The sequence below is a fragment of the Poecilia formosa genome, unplaced genomic scaffold (genome assembly GCF_000485575.1).
Source record: "Poecilia formosa unplaced genomic scaffold, Poecilia_formosa-5.1.2 Scaffold152, whole genome shotgun sequence".
Classification (NCBI taxonomy): Eukaryota; Metazoa; Chordata; class Actinopteri; order Cyprinodontiformes; family Poeciliidae; genus Poecilia; species Poecilia formosa.
The window spans coordinates 618,188-643,466 of record NW_006800091.1 but is presented as its reverse complement, the minus strand read 5'-3'; the positions used below and the strand labels follow the sequence as shown (position 1 = coordinate 643,466).

General features: G+C 37.8%; 1 long non-coding RNA gene across 1 annotated transcript in view; it reads right to left on the bottom strand.

Annotated features, from left to right (window-relative positions):
• The window catches only part of LOC103146117 (uncharacterized), a 129,080-nt gene extending 106,069 nt beyond the window's left edge, over nt 1–23,011 (bottom strand). The window contains exon 1 of the long non-coding RNA XR_477086.1: nt 22,940–23,011. This is a non-coding gene — a long non-coding RNA (uncharacterized LOC103146117). The remainder of the gene's footprint in view (nt 1–22,939) is intronic.
• Nucleotides 23,012–25,279: the final 2,268 nt, after the last annotated feature.

Below are 25,279 nucleotides of genomic sequence, written 5' to 3'. Positions count from 1 at the left end.
TCATGTCCTTTTCTCCAGGTACTAAAACACATCAAGCTACACTTGCCATCCCCCAAATAAACCATTTCTGAACTCCACTCCACTCGTCATCCCCCATAAACAGCAGTTTCAGCAGCACACACAGTCAGAAGGTTAAACATCGCATAAGATGTAAACCAGAGTAAACAAAAAAAAATCAATACTTACACTACTGCACTATTTGCAGCCTAAAAAACAAACAAACAAAAAAAGTTTGCAGTTCACCCTTTACAAAAAAAATCAATGAGTTTGGTGGAGACAAACTCATAAGACACATTGGAAACCGGCAGAAAAAGGAGAAACGGATATTGACTGCGGCCTCCTCCTTCCAAACAGCAAGAGGAATCATTCTCAGACATGTCGCTTCTTTGAATTGCAATCAGTGGTGTCAAAGATGCATGGCATGCAAACATATGCTGCGGCAACCCACCCGCAGGGTAGTTAGTGCCACTCGGAAATGTAACTGCATGCAACAGACGGACAAGGCAGATGAACGAATGGATCGACAACAGTTTGACAGATTGGGGTCAGTTCATGACACCCTTAGTTTTTTTTGTGTGGGAGCAAAAGTGCATCAGTGATAAAACTGGAAGTGTATAAATGGAAGTCTAAAGAGAAAAATGTGTAATGGGGGTGAATTTTAAGAACACTGAGTGAAACTTGAACTGACAGTCAGAGATCCATCTAAATGTCATAAAGCAGATTTTATATTGGGGAAGAAATGTAAAATTTATCATGCGTTTGAAACAAAAGGGTAAAACTGAAAAGTCAGGAGTGCAGAAATATTTTCCAGTGCAAAAAATGTATGAAAAAAGAAAAAACTTTAAAACCGATTAACAGACGCCGTCATCCATTTTCACGTCTAAACAGTGCACTGCTGTGCTACGTCTACACTCGGTCCCGTTGGGTCTGCAAACCATTCACACAGAATTTTGATTGCAGTCATGTTTAATTTAGTAGTATGAGAAACCATGCCAAAAAAAATGGATTTCAGAAAAAAAAGTGGAGTTAAGCGTCAAGTCTGGCTTTCCAAATGCAGCCTTATTTACCAGACGGTCACTTGAAAAACATATTTTCTTTAAAACATACGTTGAGCCTTTCTTTACAACATTCTGGTTTTTGCTTCTAGTCAGACTTTTTTTTTTTATTACATAATCTCTCTGGAAAAAAAAACAGCATATCAGAATTTAGCAAATTTGGAATTCAAGCAAATTTTCTCCACAGAAACATTAAAATCTCTTCCAACCGTCTTCATTTTAGCCCAGTAGAGAAAAAAAGTAGCATTAGAGGCTAGAGTGAAATTATAATGTTGCAATGAATGCAACAGATGTTTTAAGTCAACTTACCTCAAGGTTTCCAACACTTGAACATCATGAGTCACTGTTATCTTACAAAGTGACGTGGCATCATAGTTGCACTGATTCAGAGCTGTGTCACCATGTCCCACCATGCATTAAGCCAGGTGAAGGGTTTGGAAGTGAACCAAAACCTTCATCCAGGTTCCTGTGCCAACATCACTGCAGGCACAGGAAAAACACAACAGTGGAGAGGCAGTGTGCATGTTGAAGCAACATGTGGTTTCAAAACAAAGCCGGTGGTCCCCAGAGGCACGCAGCAGGGAGGATGGCACACCATCCTCTGCTTTCCTCCACATTCGTGTGCAGAGGAAAACGTTTCCCCTGGAGGACGGGAATCCTCTCGTATTCACAAGAAGAAAAAAAAATGTGTTCAGGCTTGCTCACATTTGTAAGCCTGACTGCAGCCAACAACAAATATTAGAAACTGTGAATGAAACCCAAAAGAGAAGAAGCTCCGTTTCCAATACTAGGATTTAAATAAGACTATTTTCTGTATTGCACTGAGCTCTGCAGCTTTAATACAGTTTGATAAACCTTTTTCTAAATATATCTGTAGTAAATACAGGTAGCACTGACACTGTCCGACGTTGAGTTCAATGTTATTTTTGTGACCTTCCGTTTTTCACCTTCAGGGAATCTCAACTTTAGGATTTAATGGAAATTATGATTGTTTAAATCTTTTTTATCTAGAAGTAACTTTTAAAACACCCTAGAAAGAGATCAGGTCAAAGTTTAAACTTGTGATTTTAAACACTAGAGATTCCATAATATTGATTTTAAAAAGTGCTAGCTTTATTGGCAAATTATAATATGGGTAAAATGTCTTGCTATAAATGAAATAGTCTGCCATTAGAACTAGTAACCTTTTTTATCAATATTGGGAAATTATTGCATTTTAAAAAGCTTATTTCTTGCTTACAAGTCATTTTAAAAGTTAGTTTTTTTCTTATTTAGTGTGAACCAAGATATTTGCACTAGAAATTAAAAGTAGTTGGTAAGCTTTTGTATTTGTTTTGAAGTGATATCCGTCCATTCTCATTTTATTGTGGGTTTCATTTTGTTTATTAAATTTTACGATTCCGTCCACATCGTGGAACTCATAGGGCTCTACACAGGCAATCACAAAACAGTCAAACAAGTTTATAAAGCCTTCCAGTAATCCGCTGCCTGTCAATAACCAAAAGCAGCTCAGTGAACGTTGTGGATCCAAACCCCCTGACTGCTGTAGCATCACTTCAGTTTGCTCTGATCTTAACTTATCCTCTCCTATACGTCTGGTTTGATACGATCCTGGCCGATGAAATGATTCCAATATAAAGCGATCGTCCTTAGCCTTTGACAGACACTTCAATTTCACCTCAAATTCCTCTCTACAAGCTTTAATCCTGTTTGGGAAGAGTTTGGAAAATTGTTTTCTGAATAAGAAAAAATGTTTTCAGCAGGACTGGGTAAGAGTTTACAGTCAGACTAATGTTTAATGAAGGGCAGTGAAGTCATTCTAAATGTCTTTAAAGTGACAGATTGAGCTTTTTATTTGCATAATAGATATACAACAAATGAATAAACTCTAAATTAATCTTCAGCAATTTAACTGTCCTACATTAGCGTTTTTGTCTGAAGCTGGGCGAACCTCCATGAGGCGATAAAACAGATTTCAGAATGAGAGTGAAGTCGTCTGTGTGAAACCTTCAACTTTCCGAGCTTTTATCTGCTCCTGATTGACTCCTGCATGTAGGCCATGCCCTTCTCCTCCGTGTCCTCCCAGAGCTCCTCTGATTCATTATTCAAAGTCTCTTTAAGGTTGGTGTTCAAAAGAGCAGATACAAAGAAACTTTATTGTTTTTTGGTCCAATTTGCTAATCTGTTTGGACCGTCTGCCTCACAGCAGTTTCATCAGAGAAATAAAAGCTGGAACCCTGAAAACTGAATCGTGCTCTATATTATAACACGAAATGACTAACCAACACTTACGAGCCTACACCAACAGTAATAAAAATCTATGAATGCATCCATTTATTTCCCATCTGTTACCTATATTATTTTTGACATTTTTTTATCATTTCATCTCATCTAAATTTTCCTGAGTTCAAATATGAAAGCTGAGTATGAGTTCATGGCCAACATTGCTAAAACATGGAATATGCAAAAACAAAAAAACGTAACTTAAAACAGGAAAATCAAACAAAGAAGGAAGAAAGGAAAGAAATAAACAGGAAACTAAAAAGAAAGAAAGGAACAAAGGAAGGAGGAAAGTAAGGAAAAAGGAGAGTAAAGGGAACTAAATGAAAAACAAGAAGAAAGGAATTCTACAATAATTTTGCCTCCAACCATTTTTAGTGCATCTTTTCAGTCACAAATCCTCAAACAAGCTTTTAACACTTTTTTTCAAAGGACAAGATCAATTATTGAAGATGAGAATCAAATTTAGAACTCATTATTATTTTATCCATTATTGTGATTTACATCTGTGTTGTCTATTTCTGAATAAAAAAAAAAAAAGAATTCAAGGAAACAAAAGAATTGAACCATAAAAGCCGTTAAGATCTCCAGTGCTGCAGCTTCATGATTTTGAATTAAACATTTTGTGGTTCATGACTGTTTCACGTTTATTCACAGAACCCAACAGATGTTTAGACATATGTTTGAACTCTACAAAGACTGTATGAATCTTTAACACACCATGAAAGTTATCTTTACATTTCAGCTTAAAGGGCGCCACTCCTTTATACAAGCTACAAACAGTTACAACACAGAGCTGCTTCCACCACAGCTCAGATTAGCATATTTCTCATATTCGCTAATTGGTATATTTTCTGGTTAGTTAAATGGAAGCTAAATCAATCCAGTTTCCATTTCTGCAAAGTGCGCCCCGGAGATCTCCCCAATATCTCAAACAAATTTAACCAGCTTAATTGAGAAGGGTCTCACTGTACATCCACAGGATGATAGGAGGAAAACTGCTCAGCTGCTTCTGAACATGTGCTGCTCATCGACTTTAATGCCTTGCTATAAGGGGCCTCATGTATTTTGCATGAACATTGTGTGAGTCTTTGAAACATTTATTGTAGACTTTGAAATGTTTGCAGAATCACAACAAAGCCTGGAGCGACAGTATCTTGCAAGATTTAAATTATTTTACTGAGATTTTATGTGATGAACCAACAAAAAGTAGTGCACAATTCCTTGTGCAGTTGTATGTTAAGTTATTATTATTATTCTTTCAGAAAACTGCTAATCTGCCCATTTTAATAGGTCACGCAGAAAATGCATGTTAATATGAATTAATAGGCACAGTGGAAACAGTCTTAGCACACCTGGAGAAGCTAACATCTATTAGCCTCTTTATTTCTGCTTTGAAGGTTTCAGCCAATCAGCTCCATTGAAAATAAATGGCACTCCTGGATTGGCCGTTTTGCAAATGCTGTGTCATGCAGCATAGAACTGAGCTATTTCAGCTTCTCAAGCTGCATTTTCTTCCGCCAATAGGTGAATTATTTTGCGGAAATAACACAGAGTTAAGTTTCACCTAAAGATCTGTGAATTTTATCACAATATTTTGTGCTACTGTTGTGATAGCGACAAAAATAATGCCAAATTAGTCATTACTTCTTCTTTAGGTGTGTGCTGTCAATGTGTGGCACAGAATTCACAGGGCTACAAACATAAATACAACTCTTGGAAAAAAGATTTCCACTTAAAACTTCAGGTTTCCTCAGGATGCCAGTTACTCAAAACGTGATTTGCGTCACTAAACCGCACACAGTAACAGTATTTAACTATATTTTCTAAATGTAGTAATATTTATTGATACTTGAATACTGGAGAAACTAGAAAAAATAACATTTCCGGCAATGCCGTCAGTTGTTTTATTTTAACATCATTAATTGGAATTTATGAAGACAACAACAAATCAAAATTCTTAAGTAATTTTTCACGGTATTTGATAAACATATGAGAAAAGCAAACCTCTAATAAAGGACTGAGTGGATGGCTCTTATTTATTGCAAAGGAGTTTTCAGTAGTCGGACTAAAAGAAGAACAAGTTTGCTTGGTTAATAAAACTCTGACTCATTTACTGTTTATCATGACAATTATTTCTCCTATTCATTTGTAATCTGGTCAGTATTTTTGTATACTTGTTTGAAGCAGTTCAGCATTCTTCAACTGTAAAAGATACATTGTTTTTCCAAAAATATAATTTCAAATACTTATTTAAAGATAATTGAAAATATTTGCAGTTGCAATGTGGAAAATGTGAGAAAGTTAAAGAACATCTATCAGGCTCTTCCCAGCATGAGTAATCTGATGCCGTTTCATGTGCCTTAGATCGTTTTTCATGGGCTTTCAGTAAAATTATTGAAATGTTTCATGGTCCTAATATAGAAAAGCAAAGGCCACAATAATAGGCAGGGATTTCTTTCCTCCACAAGTCTTTTGTAACCTAATAAATGAATTGATCACACTGGACTTTCATCAATTTGGTAAAAGCTTCAGGGCCCAAAGTGCATGCAGTAAAAAAGAAAGAAAAAAAATAGACAAGTCAGGACCAAACCTTTTATTCCATTACGCAGGAATAAGTGTATCCATAATATTTTTTGCAGTATCCGCCTGTGGTGCTCGGAGCTGGCCTTTAAAGCTGCTTCTGTAGGAGAAAATTAAGCTGCACTCCAGTTGGGAGCACACTAGAGATGAGTCTGATAGAAAAAGTAATCATTTATTGTTCCCATAGCTAGAGACTGAAGGTTCCTCTGTTTGTAGACTGAGCTTTAAGAGCTAAAATGGCTTCTTAGCTTCAAGAATAATGTGCAAGACCCAACTTTAAAAACAGTTTGAATACTTTTAACTGTAAATGCAATTAGTATTGATTTTACAAAACAAAGATAATGTTCCAAGGCAGTCTGGATCATATCCTAAATCAATAGCCTGCTGGCAAAGAAACAGAAACATCATAAAAATGCTAAAACAAACAATGCAAGTGTGTTTATTTCTGCCTCTTTGCTGTGTTTGTTTCCGGATTTCAATGTTTAGAGAGTATCCCTTTGTCACTAGCAGTAAGTGTTTGAATTATACATGAAACCAGCAGCAACAGAGCCCTCCCGCCTTTTTTGTAGTCTGGGGTTCTGCACACAACATGATCACTGAAGTCAGGCAAATCCACTGCTGTCGACGCTGTGGTGTGGCCTTATTTGTAAAGCATTTGTTTCCTCGTGTTTAAATCAATATGACTAAGATTTGAACTATATTTTCAGCAGATCAGCACACTCTACCCTCAAAAATCCCAGACTACGTTATTGACTGACAACGCAGTAAACGGTGGCGTGTGCACTTCAAAAACCCATTGATTTTGGCTTCAGAGCAAAAATCCGGCACGTTCCAAGGACACAAAGACACACAGAAAACTATTTTGCATATTTCTTTGTTTCATGTCACGACAGAAGAAAACTCCAGAATGAAAAACAAATATATTTGGAGTTTCTAGCAAGTCACAATTAAAGAGGCTTGAACAACTTAAGACTGTGTAAGCCTCTTTGAACAGTGAAGCTCGCAGGAAATTTGGAAAAACGTCGAGAGAAGAAATCAGTGTTGATCAAAGCAGGAATGTTTTCCGCATATGGGGCAAAGTGCAACCCACAAAACACGGAAAGCAGAAAGGGAGGAGATGGGGAAATGTTGATGTCTCGTCATGTTGGAGAGATGAATAACAGGAACTGACGGCTCCATCCAGCATCCTGAGGCAGGTAGAACAAGCATCAACAATCACAACACTAACTTCAGCCTCATGTGGTGTTCGGATGCGTGTCAAGCATCCGGTGAGTATTTTCACTACTTTTTGAGTCAGTTATGAATCAAAGATTTAAATTGGGGGTTTAAAATATGAAATGTGAATTATTGCATCACAAATAGTATAAATACAGTGCCACAACAACAACTGCCAGCTTGACAGTCCTGGTGATATTGGATGGGAAAAAAAAAAAAAAAAAACATAAAAAAAAAAATAAAATAGACACAGAGGGGCGTGGCCAAGTGTGACTGAATAAGGATGTGTCAAGATGAGGGAATGCACTGTTGCCGACTTAACAATTTTGTCGCTATATTAAATGACTTTTCAGAGAATGTTTCAAAGAATGCTGAATTAATAATTCATGACTTCCTGTTTCTCTAGAGTATAAATGCTACTGGACACACAGGTCTATGTCTTTACTCCACTGGCCATTCATGAGTGCCATTAGCTATTTTCTGCAGCATCATGGGGTCATCAAGTCTCCTTAACAACCAATACAAGTAATCTACATGGCTGCTGGCTGTTTGAAATGACTTACAATCAGAAATGTAAACAGAATGTCAACTGAAACCATCTTCTACAGAGACTGATGCCTTCTGAATCCGAGACTACTCTAAATGAAAAGTCCGAGATCCCCGTCTCCATCTGCTCTAACCTTGCCTGATGCTTTATGAGAAGACTGACTGCTCCTCTTCCTTAATGTGTTCCCCCTCCCCCACCCTCGCTGAATAATTAAAAAAAAAGATACTGAAGACACAGGCTGGATTTTCCTACATTTCTGAGTGGGATATTATGCCACTGCAATGAAAGATTCATTTCATTTGCTCTAAGGCTTTATACACATATTTTCCAGGGGTCCCAAAGAGTGTTAAAATCACTGTAGCTACAATGTGATAAGATGGTCTTAAATAAACACTACCAAACAAAATAAGGAGCAATCTCTGCTTCAGTCAAACATCAGAGGAGACTGGAGACAGAATGGCACATACTTGTTCAGGTAAAGCATCACAGTAACTGGTTTGGGCCGAGATCTATTTGGCTTTGGGTTTGATTGATAGGAAGAATTTGTGTCCACTTTCTGGAGGCTTTACTAAGGGTAAGGCTAGTTAAATTGAATGGCACATTTCAGCAACAGGGGGACTCAGAGTGTTATGAATGATGAAAACATGAAACGACAACAGAAAAACAGTTAATCTCTTTCATCATAGGTTTAACCACAAGCATTGGAGCTTTTGGTTTTACTGAAAATTTGTCGATGCTTATATGTGGAGCCCATCTTCACCACTGATCTTATTTACATTTAAAACAGCCATTTGGACATTTTATTTCTGCACAAAGAAACGTAGAACTCAGGACACTTTATTGGACCTCATACTTTAGGTTTTTGTAAAAAGTGAAATAATACTGTCCACTTCATGGACAGTATTATTTCAATACTTTTCAAATAGATCTCGGCCCAAACCAGTTTCGAGTAAGAGACTCGAAACAGGTTATTAGTCTAACCAGGTGAGCAAGTTTTGTTTGTTTTTAAAATGTGACAAATTGTATGAAGAGGAAAAACAAGGTGACCGGTTTGAATGTTGCTCCACCAGCTGCCACTCAACCTTTTCTCACAGATTGAAGCACATTAACCAGCAGAGGATGATGACATGGTAGCAGCAGGGTAAAGACTCACGCAGTTCCAGCATCCAAACTAGAAAACTCCCCTCAATTTTAAAACAATGCCGTTTCCCACTGAACTATGGGAAAGTGAGTGGCACTTACATTTATGGCACAATAATTTGGTATTTATTCCCATCATGTTCCCATAGAGAACAGAGGGAGTTTTTTTTTTCCTTTAAGGCCAAGAGGCGACAAAAGCTGCACATTTTCAGCTACTTCACAGCACTTATCGTAGACCACTGCTCTGAGGGCAGCAGCCTCTTCTCCAGACAGTAGCTGCCCTGCAGACGCTTGCCTCTGGCCGACAGTGCTAATGCAGAGCCTTTCAACTCTTTAAATTACACTGAAGCATTTTAGCAGCGACCAATCATATGGGATTGCTCGAATCAAATCTAAAGCGTAGGCCAAAATACCAATAAAGAATCAGCTATTTGTAATATGTGACTCTACATGGCAAATCCAGGGATAAGTTGCCAGAGAAGAAAAGAAACAATCATCAATTTCTGACAAAATAGAGATTTTTTTTTGTTTGTTTTTTGCTAGATAATACTTGTTAAAGTCGTGAAGAAACCACCCCATACTTTAAATTAAATAAGATTTTTTTGGACATTATAAAATGAACTTTGAGTTTGAATTCAGCTCGTTTATGAAGTAAATCTGAGTCGTTTCAGGTTGTGGTATAAGCTCACAGCTCATTAACATACCGTCTTTAAATGGCTTTTCATGGTTATTGGTTTCAGTTCCCAAATACAAAGAATGTGATGGAACAGCATAAATACTGAACAGCTAATTAAATTTATGATATAATTACCGTCATAGTTTCAACTTCACCTGGTTCAAATTCCTCAAAATTCTTATATTTAAAACACCTTCTGCTCAATTATTTATCAGATAATCCAAAAAATAATCAATCGATCAGTCCTACTCTTTGAGCATAAAGGGCTGAGCTTTTCACATGTTTATGTTAGAAGTATTTGTTTAGCTGCAGATACATCAAGTGTTGTCTAAAATACCGTTATCGCAAAATGTTTTTTTTCCCATATAAAAATAATTGATTTTGTAATGTTTATGTATTTCTAATATTGCATAAGAAGGTCTAAATGAATAAGCTGCAGAATGTGCCAATGTTTTCATCCGATCATCAGAATAATCCATGACAAAAATAATCGTTAGTTGCAGCTCAAGATTTTATTGCAATTAATTTATTTCTGCTTTAATTTTATAACAGATGATATTTATGAAAAAAAACAAAAAAAACTCTAGCCTAGATTAAGTCACCGTCTGAGAATATAGATGACGGTCGGTGGATTCACTGCTGTGTCTGCAGACGGTGTTGACACGCGGATGACTCGTGCTTCACGCAGGTCACTGCCAAGCCACAAATCTTGTGTGTAATTATCACCAGGGGAGGACGGGTCAGTTCGTAGTTTGTGTTTACAGCCAGACGTGTGTGGCATGATCTAACAACATTAGAAAAATGTCACAAATCATCTCCAGAGATGACTGGAAAAGTCAGACATCTAGGCTAAACCACAGAAACGTCTAGCTTGCTCTCTCCCCCCGTCGCCGCTGTCCATGTTCTGTCTGCCTGACGTTGAGCAGCAGGAGTGGAAATCTAGCAGCAGGAAAAGCAATCCCACAGCTGAGAACAACAATGTTCAGGAGAAGAATTAGAGGTTTGCCTGATAGTCGAGGAGCGGCTGCCAGACTGGAAAGGGTTCATTCCCAGAGTCTTTTAGCAGATTTGTAGCTCTGGGAAAATCACAGTGGGAAGACAAACTGCAAGACACGCTGGAGGATAAAAATCTGGTCGTATTTCTTCAGTTTCCACTGCAGTGATTTCAGGGAAATCCTTCACACGGACCCCACTGGGGAAATACAGCTGATATGTAAAGCAGAAGAGGAAAAGCTTCCTTAGCAGACATGGCTTATCTGTTCTGACTTTGTGGATATCTCAAGATTTTCCAGCCTGACAAATGAAACCTACGGGATTTATGTGTGATCCTAAGCATCCACAGATGATTAGTTTTCATGCTTTATGGTACAGAGAAGGAAGTTCTGAGATTTGGAATGAAATCTCAGAGATCAGTCATAGTGTGGCCTTACAAGAAACAACAGCAAAGGGATTATAACAGATACAGAGCATCAAAAAACATTCAGAACGCACAGCCAGAGCTGCGATGGAATGGTTTGCATCTGTGGTAACCAGCTCCATTCCTGAAGGACCAGTGTCCTCCATGTTTTAGAAGAGATCCTGCTCCAGAGCAGCTTTTACAAATTCTTCAGAAATCTACCAGCTAGTTATTTATAAGGAGAACATCTAAAATGTGCAGGACAAAAACATCAGGACTCACTTTGGACATCCTGGTCTACCAAAATATATCTTTTAGCTTCACCATTTTTAGATTTCATGCTTACTTCTTGCTCCTGATGTTTTCCTTTGTGTAGCAGCTAGACACACACTGGTAAAATTATACGAGATGCATGCCCTCAGAGCAAAAACATAAAGTTGCTGTGCTTCAGGAAAAGAAATCTAAACATTTATTTAAGCTCAAAAGTGAGTTTCGGTCAATTAAAGACATTGCATCTTGTGTAAAAGGCAACAAACATGTTGCGCACCATTGAATGTCCTCCATCCTTCATGTCGGCGTTACATATGTGGACATAATGGCTATTCCTGTTCCAACTGTATCGCTCATAGAGAAATTAACGGGGGCAGTTTCAGTGCAAGCTGCTCTTCATCCAGAAAGCTCATTCTCCTTCAGTGTGTCAGGGGAGACAACTTATTAAATGTGAGCTATATAGACTTGTTGAGACGACCGGAATTAGAGGGAAATGATTATACCCTTGTAGCACCGAAGACTGAGAGGAGCAGGCCTCAGTGGGTGTCGCGAAATCAAGACAATAAAGTCGGATAAGAGTCAGACCCAGATGAAATTCCTCACTAAGGTAGTTCACTTTCTGGGTACCGATGTCCACATATTGCGCTGTGTGTGTGTGCGTGTGTTTGTTTAGTTATTTAGGACCTTTTCTGGTATACTCACTAACCTTCTGAAAACTGATGGGTCTTAAAGGCGCCATGCCCTAAAGGCCCCCTTTTGTAGGGTTACTCTGCAAAAACAAAAAACCTGACTAAGTATTTTAGATCTTGTTTCTAGTGCAAATATTTGAGTACACTTGAAACAAGACAAAACTAAGTAAATATGAGCTTGTTTTAATTTCTTAATATTGATGAACATACTAGTTATAAGTGAATTAATCTGCCAGTGGAACAAGACATTTTCCAACGTTTTTCCAGATTATTTCACCTATAACTTGTACTTTTCATCAATATTAAGGAATTGTTTCCTTAAAGAGGCAGTATTGTGTATTGTCCAGGTACATAGTGGCATTATATATATAAAATATGACTTAAAAGAGGAAATTTTACTTTGTAATAAAACGTCTTGAAATTGGGCTTCTGCTGCTCTTTCTGAAATGCCACCATGAGAAAGTCATCACAATATCGCTCCTCTATTAACCCTCATCAGTGCTTTTACCAGCATTGCACTGAGAAGTAGGTTACATAACGAGCTCTGCAGATGCACAGTTCCACCAAATGTACCTTGATATGCAATAATACATACTATAGAAACCATCTGAGCAGTTCCACTAACATCTACAGTCCCTTATTTTCATTCTTGGGGGTTCAGCCAATCAGAGAACAGGAAAATAAGCAGTGCTTCTGGATTGGCTGTTTGGCAAACGCTAGACAGTAATGTGTACAGTAACATCACTCCAACATATTTCAGCTCCTAATAGCAGAAATGCTTTGAGGAAAAAAATCTGTGAGAAGGTAAACTTGCTGTGCTTGGAGTTACAATCCATATAAAACAAAGTTGCAAAACAGGTTGAATTGATGAATGCTGAACCAGTTGATCCCAGCCAATTTGCGGTTGAGTATTTGTCGATCTAAATTTGAGTGAAAAGTAACTCCAAATGAAGGATGTTTGGTGTTTTAGCTATTAAAACAGGCAGTTGTAACCAGTTTTAAAAGGGCCTGTCAAGTTTTGCAGGTGAAATTGTTGATAGTTTTCAGTTTTAATTTTCCAAGAAACTTAATGTTGATTTTTTTACTGCCTGCAATCAAAAACAGCAAATTAAAAATCCTAAATATACTACTCTGTGTCATGAGTCTTTGATAAACAGGCTTCACTTTTTCAATTCAATGTAGACAGAAATTAAACTAACTTGACTTTCTATTTACTCGGCTGCACCTGTGTGTATATATATATATATATATATATATATATATATATATGACACATGAACTTCGTAAATGCTAAGTCGCAAATTGAAGACAAGATTATGTACACTTGATAATCCATTTTGCTGCATGTGCATGATGCAATAGCAAAGCGATCACCTGCCACTTCAAATGAATAATTAGCCTGTGAAGTCTAATTACCTTGTACAACACAGCACTCAAGGCAATGAAAGCCATGCAGGTGGTGCATTATTTCTGACAAATTACTTTCAAGTATTTCCAAAAAGGAAGACGCGAGCAACAAAAGGAACATCTCCAGCACAATGGTTTGTAAAGAAAAATGCAGATAGCATACATCATCATGTCTCAATTTAAACATTAGATTAAATAAAGTAGCCGTTTGGTTGATTTTCAGCAAAACTACCCAACACGAACTGTTGGAAAACGGAGAAAAGAAAAAGATGTCGATTTTCACTGGTCATGGCTATCTGGATCAATTGCATTCGGGTGAAAATGAAGTTGTCACATTGAATGAAAAGACACCAAGCAACTTGTTCCAACACTTTGTTCAAGTCGTGTGCACTGGGGGTGAAAGATGAAAATGAAGAGCACATAATCCACTGCATAATTAAAGATATTCACAGGTTCAAACATGTGACATCAGTTAGAAGCAAAACATTATGAAAACTGTGACAAGTGAACAGAGACCTCCATACTGCAGCAGAAATAAGTGTTTCCTTCATATTAGATGAAGAGGGCTTAGCTGGAGTTCTGCCTTTATACACTGACAAGATTGTTAAATCAGATCTTATTCAAACTCCCCAATTATCCATGCAAATCTATTCACAAACAAGAAACGTTGTTAGACCCTCAAAGTTTCAGTCATTCACAAAAGTCATGAATGACCCAAAACTACGCTGGTGTGTGTTGACTTTGATTCATGATCTGTATGTCTAAGTGACTGTTTTCTTTTTTTATTCACTCCCTGGACAAAAAAGAAATCATCACCTGAATTTAACAAAGCAAACTGAACCTGCTATTGGATAATTGCTGCAGGAATGATTGTCTTTAAACTGGCAAAAGTTATTTCACCCAAATTGATGCAATGAGTAGCTTCTCTTTTCTTTAACAACCATGTGAAAAGACGCATCCAGTGGAATAGATGAAAGACTGAAGGGCCAAATCATTGGAATCAACAGAGAAAATATCTAAGATGTTGAAACTACTATAACTGGGTTGAGAACCGTTCAACGCATTATTAAAACTGGAAAGAAAAGTGGAGAACCGCCACCTTAGAGGAAGAATTGTGGTTGGAAAATGTTGAATGATTGTGTTTGTTGTTGTAGGAGAACACCAGAGAAAATGACTTGGATAAGAGCCACATCTATGACAAACATCAGGAACCGTACTGCTTGGTCCCACTTGGAGGTGAGTTGAGAGAAAAAGTGATTTAAAAATAATAATAATAATAATAATGGTTATTAGAGACAGATTTTACTGACAAGTGAAATCTAAAGTTTCAAAGCAACATTGTAATACATATTAAAATATAAATTTTAATATTGTGTAAAAGTGATATTTTTTGTCAGTCATCTCTGAAAGTCAAACTCATTATTTAGAATAATTACTAATTATAAGATCATGAAAAGCCATTGAGTGAATACTGGTGTCATTAATGTGACACCCTAATCAGATCATTAACTCAAAACACCTGCTAAAAATTCCTGAGATTTTAAACGGTCTCAACTCTGGGTCAAACATGGGGACAACTGCTGACTGGACAGAACAGAGTCATGGACTCTCTTTAGAAAGGGGGGAAGACACAAAAGGTGACCGCTAAAGAAGCCTCTTGTTGCAAAGTGCTGTAGCCAAGCATATCAACAAAAAGTTGAGTAGAAGGAAGAACGTAGTACCAGCAACCCTGAACCAGCGACATCAAAGGTGTCTCATATGGGGCTAAGGAGAAAAGGAATTAGACTGAGTTTTCAGATGAAAATAAATTCTGCATTTCATTTTGAAATCACAGCCCAGGTTTCACACAGAGCCGTTTGTTTCTTTATCCGGTTACCAGGGTGACGCGTCTGAGAAAAATCCAGCCAATCTGTGCCTGCCGTTCTGAGTCAACAAACACTGGGATGGTAGAGCCCTTCTTGTGTCTGTGAACCAGCCACCATGTAGTTCAGTGTCTGATTGTTACCCTGAGATTGTGCACTTCCACTTCCTCCTTCCTTACAAGATGGAGGAAAAAGTTGCACCTAAAATTTGACAGCACTCTGAACATTGCTCTCCACTTCAGGAAAGAAAAATTTCCTCACAGCTGAGGAGAGAGACTCACAGTAATTTGGAGATTTAAACTCAATTAAACATACCTTTAAGAATTTTGGAAGTGTACAAATCAACATAATTGATTGTAAATTTGATTCTTTGAAAAAACAATTTAATCTTTGAGGTTTCATATGATGAACACTCAACTTTTTCCTGTATTGTGACAATTTTGGCAAATTTGACAAAGGGGTTTTGCCTTTAATAAGACATACTGCAGCAGTCAATGTTTTACTGTGAAAGAACAGATTCAACTTTGATTTCAGGGAAGGAAAAAAGAACAAAAACATGGGAAAATCTCCTTTTAGAGGAGACGAAAAGAAATCTTTTACATTGCTATTTGTGAATTGCCGCACTTAGATGTGGGGGAAAAAAAGCCAAACGAGCCAAAAGGGGGTTGTTGAGAAAGCCTGTATTATCCAGTAAGCTTATATTCTATGTTATATTTACTAGATGTAGGGCTTTTCAAGCAGAAAACCAGAAAGCAGTACTTTCAGCACATTGACCCTTACGCGTTTGAGGCAAAATGCATGAATGCCTCGAGGATTTTAAACATTTTAAGCATAAAACCACCGACAACGTTCAGCTGGGAAAATGGGTAATGCACTGCAAAGCAATTAATGTACGAATTCATGCAACTAAACAAAAAAAGTCCTCCAGCTCAAGATTTTGCCCAACAGGCTACATCTTGTGTGACTGGTGCTTTACAAAAGGTTCCTCTCATCACTGATAAAGAACAATATAACAGAAGAGAGAGCTTTGAGCAATAAAACAGAATTAAAAAAAAACTCAAGTGAAGCCCAATTTTTGCATTTAAAAGGTCAGTTTCGATTCTACTATTAAAAAGCAGATAAGACTATAGTGACTATATTGAATCGACTTAATTACATCCAATCGCTTAACTAATAACCTTTCAGTGAACCGGTTTGGCTGCCACACAGCTGAGGGCGCTACTGATCATCTTTAAGCCGAGAAACGGACCAAACATTGTGGAACGTCAGAAGCACCGTATGCGGTTCTGTTTTGAAGTGTACAACATCCAGTAAGCTCCTTATGTTATCACCTTGAATAACCGTCAGCTCAACCAAACATGACTAAGGTGCTATGAAGGCGAGGATGTGATGATGACAGAAAAACTGAAGGGATTATGTAGAAAAATTGTAACCAGTTGGGGGGGGGGGAAAACATGATGCAAGTTTTGTAATGTGACAAAAACAATTTTCGGTTTATTCAGTCACAAATGACTCAAAAAAAATGTTGAAGTATAATGCTCCTTTTTATATTCATAAAAAATTTAGCCCTTTTACGTTATGGAAAGTCAGCCTGCCCTCTTGATGCGAAAAGAAAGTGACCATTTATCAATTAATAGTCTGTTGATACGATCAACTCAATCAATAACTTGCATCCTTAGTTGTAACAACCAGCCTCACCTGAAAACATTAGCATAATAAAACTGAAAATAAACGGGAGATGTGTGCATATTCGCTTTAGCTCTGAGCACAGGAAGAAGATTATATATGCATACACTTCTATGCACTCCATCTTGTTTTGTATTACTATTTTCTGAAGCCTGAAGCAAACGGCAAAAAAAGTCCCGCTTCATGTGCCGACTGTGAAGAGCCAGCTAAATATAAAAACAATATGCTTCATTAATGCAAACACAAACAAAAGTGACAGGTGCACCGCTAGCAATCCAGCTTCTTGACATGGCCAGCCTCAAGACAGAATAACTAAGCAGCAGCTTTAACTCATTAGCAGTCAGAAAGTGTTAAAGCACGAAAACCAGCCGCAAATACAGAACAATTGTGCTTAAAAAACTTAAGACGGAAACAGAGGAGAGGTTTAATTTCTCCTCATGTACATCAGGAGAAGTGTGTCACACTGCCGCTTTTGTCTCTGCTGTGAGCGCCGCTGGTGCTGGGAAGGTTGCCAGCTACATTCAATCCATGACTGGACAAATGCTGCTCCTCGTAGGCACGAGCGAAGAGGCAGACGCGCCCGCTTACATCACTACATCCACCGATGTAACGGTTAGACGTAATCCGTTCAATCCATTTAGCCCGGGTCAGCTGCAATGTCGTCTTCCTGGAGCGCGTCCAGCTCTTTGTTCCGCCGTTTGATGCCTCGTCTTTTTGCTTCTGGCGGCGAACCAAACTGGATCAATTTACATATTAGATAAAGACGCACGCGCCTCTTAAATGTATGAAATACTGCCACTGCTTCACTCATATGGAGATTAACCTGTTGATTTATGCACGGGCAGTTGCTGGTCAGGGTTTGTACACTGTTCCCCACAGTAAAATTCAAGTGTTTTCTAACATTTATAGTGCCAGACTAACAAAAACAATACAAATGAACTAAAGAAGACAGTTTCAATTCCATATTATACGACATCATTAATAATTGTTCAAACTGATGTGTAAAAAGAGAAAGCAAACACAACTTCAAAGGAACTGAATAAAAAAATTGGTTTAGAACAGCAACAATGGAAAGATGATTTTAAAAATCACTATTATGAAGTAATATGGCATTGACTAAGGAAGTTTTGTTATGTATTTTTGTTTATTTGTGGAGTATTTGATATATGTAATAGTCTTCTGAGCCTTTTGTGTGTGCAGATATGAGTTTATGCTTCTTTCTGCTCCTTTTCCTTCCTGAAAAGGAGCAAAAACTATTCATGTTTGTTATTGAGTATATGAAATAAAAAATAAAATGAATATCTTGTGATAGTATTCTACATTCTACAGCAGGGACAAAGTAAACTAAAACTAGAACATCATTTTATATTTGGAAATGTGTCTTTTAAACACTCTATGCACCTAACTGGTCTGTAAAATTTACAAAATAAAATCTAAAAAATGTTTTTGCTAATTTTTTTGACAATTAACAGAAATAATTTAGCTGATTCCAACTAACCTAAAATAAGAAAGATTAAGCTGATTTCACTTCAGACAGTGAGAAAAAAATTGCAGGTTTCTTGTCTGGTTTCAACTATAAATAATGCCTTCTGATGAAACATTAGAGTGGACTTTGAATACCAAGCACTTTCAAGAATTTTATGCAAAAATCCAGAACTTTCCAAATCTAATTCAAGCATTTTCAAAGATTTCAAGAACCCATACTAATGTTACTGGTGCTTTCCTCTCCTCTCTGAAAGAGGGAAGATTTGTGTTTTTATCAATCTTTTGTAGAATAAAAAAAAAAAAACTAGTTTGGTGTTTAACATTTCATTAATCCGTCAGTCTATTGGCAAAATTATCAGCAGAATTATGGAAATAATTATGAGGTTCAAACCCATCAACATCCCCTCTGCTTTAGCGTCCGAAGGTTTATGTCTTATTTCATATACATGCATAAATTTTACAGCTAGAGATGGCACCGAAGGCAATGAATTTCTTCTTCTTCACTCAGATCTCCATTCATATCAGCTCCACGAATGCTGCTCTGCCTCTGACCTCCAAACCTTTACATGAACAGCAACATTCCACCTGCAGAGCAACAAATCACAATGAAATCTTACCCACAAATCTCTGTTTGGCTCCAAGAAAAAAAAAAAAAAAAGAAAGTCATGTCTTTCATGTCTGTGAGTGTCTATAAACGTAATTGCTGACAAGTGAAATACCGAGCTAACCCTAACCATCATAAGAGGAAGTGAGGCAGCCAAGAAATCTAAACCATCCTAAATCAATATGGAAATTACCAATAAGGAAAATATTCTGGGAATCAATGTGCAAACTGAACTTGACATTAAACCAAGTGAGTGTGAATGCTTGGTGTGCAAGTTCTCAGAGTCGAGAAATGTGACTCAAGTTCATTCGAGTTTCGATTTAATTGTTTCGGAACAAAGACTGGATGTGGCAAAATGTCTGCAACCAATGCATTAAGCATGCATTGGCCTTATATCGCCTGAAGAATATTTCCAGGATTCCAGGACTAATGTCCCAGCAAGATTTAGAGAAACTTGTTTATCTTTAGTTGCACTGATAACTGCAACAGTGTCTTTACAGGTCTGCGTAAAAAATCACTTAGACAGCTACAGCTAATCCAGAACGCTGCTGCTCACGTTCTCACTAAAACCAGGAAGATAGAGCACATAACACCAGTTCTGAAGTCCCTAGACCCATTCCCAGACTTTGAAATCATGTTAGTTTATAAATCACTGAACGGTTTAGCACTACCATACATCAAAGTTATGCTTTTGTTGAACCAACCTCCCAGACCTCTCAGGTCTTCTGGTTCTGGTCTGCTCTGTATCCCCAGAACCAGAACCAAACCTCGAGAAGCAGCATTCAGCTTTTATGAACCACAAATCTAGAATAAACTTCTAGAAAACTGGAAAACCACCAAAACACAGAGTTCCTTTAAAGGTAGACTGACTAAAAACCTACCTGTTCAGAGTTGCTTTTGAAACATCATGAATGAAACAAACATTCTCATGTTTAACTAGAACATTTGAGAAAATATAATGCTTCAGTTGTTGACTGTGTGTTCTGACTTAGTATGTTTGTGTTTTTATGATGTAAAGCACTTTGAATTGCCTTGACGCTGAAATGTGCTATATAAATAAACTTGAATGATTGATTGATATATTAATTATGCACGTTTTTAGAGTGGGGTTCCTAAGTATTTGCGGATTTTAATTATTTGCAGGCATCAAAAATGAGAATGCGGTCCCTAAGCCCCATAAATACCAGGAGTCTAGTGTATATTGAACTTTTAGATAATTCTTGTTTTGTCCCACCAACAAACAGGTTTTAGAGCTACATGGATGCTAACAGTACTTTTTGCAATGGTAGCCATTGTATTTCAGTGCAACAGCTAGCATTGCAAAACGTAGTGACGATAGCCCAATGAAACCTGACAGAACTAGTACTAAAGTTCCCACTGCTAAAGAAGTTATTGTTGCAGCATTCCGGCTACCCTGTAGAAACAAACACTGACCAAGTAACGGATAATGTCTAAAGGTTTTGCAAGTAAGAAAGTACTGCTGTCCAACACAGCGAGTTGACAATGCTGATGTTGACTTGATGCTCAAGATAAAGAGCTGTTTGTTTTTTAAGAAATCTGGGTTGCATTTTATTATTTCTAGTTAAAAGTCAAGATTAGAAAACAGAACAGAAAAACAAAGTTTATGGTCTGTGAAACCTTCGTATCATCTGTCAAAATACAAGGAAACTCAAATCCAGCAGGAAAACTACAACATACAGGCTGGTCAAACATGAAGTGATTTTTTTGACACTGACTTTAGGTTTGTTAACTCAGAATTGGTGACCAGTGAAAAATAAACATTGGGATTCTTTATCTTCTCAAAATATTGTCAAAATTGTATTTTTCTCTTGCTGGTATCAAATCATCATCTCTGCTAAAAACAGCCATTTCTGACTGATCATAAATACTGTTAGGTCTTTTCATATCACCAGCTGCTGTTAAAGCATCCTGCCTAAAACACACGTCTAACTCCGACTCACAGCACAGCTGATAAATACTGATTAGAGATCAGAAATGTCAGTCAACTTCAAAGTGGTCTTCACCAACCCTGAATGCTTATTTCAAAAATGAATGTCTGTTGCCATCTATGAATCAGATTTGTGCAGATAATATTTCTTCAGGCATCCTCTGCAATCGTATAATACAAATGCAGGTGAATCAAACACCTACTGGAAAAAATGCTTTTATTGATGTAATGTTATGGTTTAACGGTGGTTATCTAACTGCAAAATTCAATCTTTTTTTTAACCACTTTTTGATAGAAATAGTTACACCATTTGAGTTTTAACACTGGAACCCATTTAATGGAAAACCTCAACTGTCCTCTATGAACGTAAAAGGTTGACATCAAGTGTAGGAAGAAAAACTGACTTTTCAGGTACATTTGAGAAAGGTTTCCACTTGACTTGCATCAAAGTGCTTTAGGAGCCTGTTTGGATGCCATGTGGGGCATTACACAATGACAAAAATAAAAAATTAATTGGTTTAGGTCTCAGATGTCCCTTACTGAACAGGGTGAGCTTGTACTAAAAAGGATTTATAGGAGATGGTTGAATTGTCTTAAGTCGCAGACGATCCAGCAGGGAAACAACAACACAGGTGAGATTTTATATATATATATATATATATATATATATATATACACACACACATATATATACACACACACACACACACACACACACAGGGGCAATCAGTTGCTCAAAGGTTTTGGTTTGGCAATTTTGGTCCCCAATACAGAGTCTACCGGACTATCAGGTGAAAACACCCTTAGGAATCAGATACCAATCACAACTTCTTGGAGTTCCTTTACATAGAAAGAGAGATGGGAGTTTCAGCTGCCCAAGTTGATCTTGCAACGTGGTTGTAAGAGTAGAAACCCCAAGTTTCTGGGAACCAGGATTCCCTGAAGACCTTCTGCAAGTTAGCCTGCCAGCCACAGACCTAACCATATCGGCATATAACGTTTTAAAAGTAGCACATTTGTTGTGGATCGTCCTGCATTTACCTAATCAGAATCTGACCACAGGCTGGGGTGGGATTTTGGTAGACAGAGCACTGCAGCATGCAACAGTCTCAACACAGCCATAAAGGAGAGAACATGCCTTACAGCACATGTAAGCTTGTCTTTTGTGCGACAATAGTGAAATTGAGGCAAGACTTATTAAAAATGAAAAGAATAAAATAAAAGCATCTGCACTCTGTACTGTAGAGTCCAACGGTTGGCTTTGCAGCAAAGATGCATGTATGAAAGGGGAAATTGCATTTCGTCTCCATGCAGCTAATTCTGATTGTGGATCCACAAATGAGCAGACTACCCTGTGGGGCGCCACTACTCAACACTACTCTAATACATGCCTTGTAATGACACTTCCAGCCCAGTGCTGTAAACAGGATTGCTTTGCTGCATCAATAAAAATAAGGAGTGGGACAATAAAGAGAAGAGGGAAGGAGATTGGTCCCCAGAGATTTCCAGACCAGAGGGATGTTTTCTATTGCGTGTCACATCTTTTTGTGCAGCATATTGCAGCCTATGTAGGACATATTGTCATGTACATTTGTTTATCAGTGTCATGAGAGCCCTTGGAGTAGCAAGAAATGAGAGAGGAGGAAATCAGAAGGAGATGGATGACAGGTGCTTAATATGTTCTGAGTCTGGCTCCCAGGAGTGGGTTGGTATTTAGATCACAAGTCCAGTCCAGTGGACTCCAGCAGAGATAATTATCCAAATGGTTTCCTCATCAACCAGTCAATCTAAGCAAGTAAAAATAGTCTTTGATTCTGTGTGCTTAAGTTGAAAGAAATTCAAACAAACCTGCTGGCTCTTCTAAAAATACAAAAACAAGATAATGAAAGCTGTATTTGTGTCTGAGAGTGCGTGAGTGCGTGTGTGTGCGTGTTCGGAGGAGGGGGGTCAAAAGCCACAATGACCAATCACAACACCAGCTGCCTCTGCAGTTGCATGTTACAGAAAATTAGCACAATCACGTTTAGTGCAACACAACCGTGACACTGAGAAAAAGAAAAAAGAAAAAAAGACCAAAAGAGTGTCTCCTTACTCACCACATGAAAGCACCGCGGCGCAGATGATGGGAGTCCATCTGAAATCCCGCACACCTGACATGGTAGAAGAAATCCCAACGGATGGACCTTAAAAATCCCAGTCGTCCAGTAGTTTCGGGTCTGTAGTGGAGACACAAAGCTTCGCCTGCGGGCGTGAGCTGGTGCGGGGTTCTCCAACTTGGATGATGCGCAATGGGCAGATGTGTATATGTGCGCGTGACAATGCGCTGTCGAGGTCTTTCCAAAATGAAATGTAAATAAATTAAATAAATAAATCGCTAGAAATGCATTAGAGTCCAGTTTCAATGTTGCCGGAGTCCGGTCAACGTCCGGTTTCTTTCCACAAATAGGGGATAAAGTTGTTTCACTGGTTTCATGTAAGAAACTCGGCGAGTTGCTCCACGCGCTCTGCAAGGAGACCCGATCAATTCACCCCCAGAAAATGATCAGTTTGAGGACACGAGTGGGGAAAATGACGCGCGCAGCGGCTTCAACGCAGAACTCCCGCACGCCTTCTCCAAACAGATCACAATGAAGACGAACAGGGATATTTTTCGTTCTGCAACTCCTGTGTCTCCACTTAGCAGAAATTAAATAGAAATCGTTTTCTATATCAAATTATGGAGACGGTGAAGAAGAGGAGCGGGGAAAAGGGGGGAGAAAAGAGGGGGGCATCGTATGGATCCGCACTGCTCGGGTTCGGCTGGCACTGACTTCTCTAGGTTTTTATTAACAATCCACAGCGGAGACAAGAAGCCGGAACACAGTCAGAGCGGAAAGAGTCAAAGCTGCAGGTTTAAATAATCCGAGGAAAAGAAACATGGGGTCCGGTTCGGTGCTGCTTGAAACACAGCCAAGTCCACAGAACTCCGCGTTTTGTTTTGTTTTTTACCCCCCTCCCTGGGTCTCTGTGCGTGTGTTTTAATCCCAATCTGTGTGCTGTAAAAGCACTTCTCAATTGGGACGTTTCTGCGGGACACAGAGCTCACGCGCACGCTGATTGTCACGCCGAAGCTCGCGCGGCAAGGTGTGCAACTCCGCTCCCAAAACAAGTAAACGTGCTCACCTCGAAATGTCCAGAGCCGCAGCTCAGTTAATCAAAGTGAACGCAACAGATGGCGAACATCCGGTGGAAATGTTCAAAATAAAGTGCACATTTTTAGAAACCGCACGAGGTTCAGTTTTATTTAAATCTGCTCCTAACTTGGGGGAAATATAGGAATTTTCAATAATTCCTAAAATAAAAAATGGATTAGATTATTAGTTCCACAGTATCATTATTACATACATCATTAATAAAGAATACAAGGCAAAATGGAACAAAAAATAGGAACATTTGTAGATTACATTGATCTGAGTAGCAATTATAAATTACCTTACTTTTCATTTTCACTTGTATATTCCCGAGATCAGAACTTTAATTACTATCATTCTCATCAAGTATGGACATTAAGGAAAGTGAAAATTAATCAAGATAGTTTGACCTTTATAATTACCATTTCATATAAAATAAAGTAGCAAGATATATAATACTACATAGAATCCCTTTATAATAAAAAAACTTTTGAACATTGATAATTATAAACAAATATGTTGTGCATTCTAAATAAAAATACTTTCCTGAAAAATGATTCTTAACTATCTGCAGCCTTCTTAATTAAATAAAATTTCATCAATGACACAAAATGCATTCGCAGTATGGAAGCTTTATCTTTATAATAGGTATAGCAAAACCTCTCATGGGTTTAGCTTTTATTTTCGAATCCACGTTCCTGATTTCCGGTAATACCCTTATTAGGCGTGGTGAACTTTACATGCTTCAAACCTGACATTGTGGACTGATTTTAATCACGTGTTCTTGCCTGGAAAAAAAATAATAATTTCCCTTTCACCGCATCATTATCTGATAACCTGGTTAGGCTATTTATGATATTAAGTTTAAATTTATTAAGAGTAAAGCAAGAAATCATTTTGGCCATTTGCTCCTATTTATATTCACTGGGATATACAGGTGCATCTCAGTACGGCAGAACGTCAGCATACTTTCATATAAACCAAAAAGAAGAAAAAGTTAATTTATATAGAAAATGAGTTTAAAAAGTTTAAAAAGTTTGTTCCATCCATCCATCCATCCATCCATCCATCCATCCATCCATCCATCCATCCATCCATCCATCCATCCATCCATCCATCCATCATACCTTACTGGGGTCATGAGGGGTGCTGATGCCTATATCCATTTGTTATATACCTAATAAATGTGAAGTCTTTGTTGAATTTGATTGATTATAGTTGAAATGTAATAAAAAATCAAAGCCAAATGATATTAAGTTTAAATAT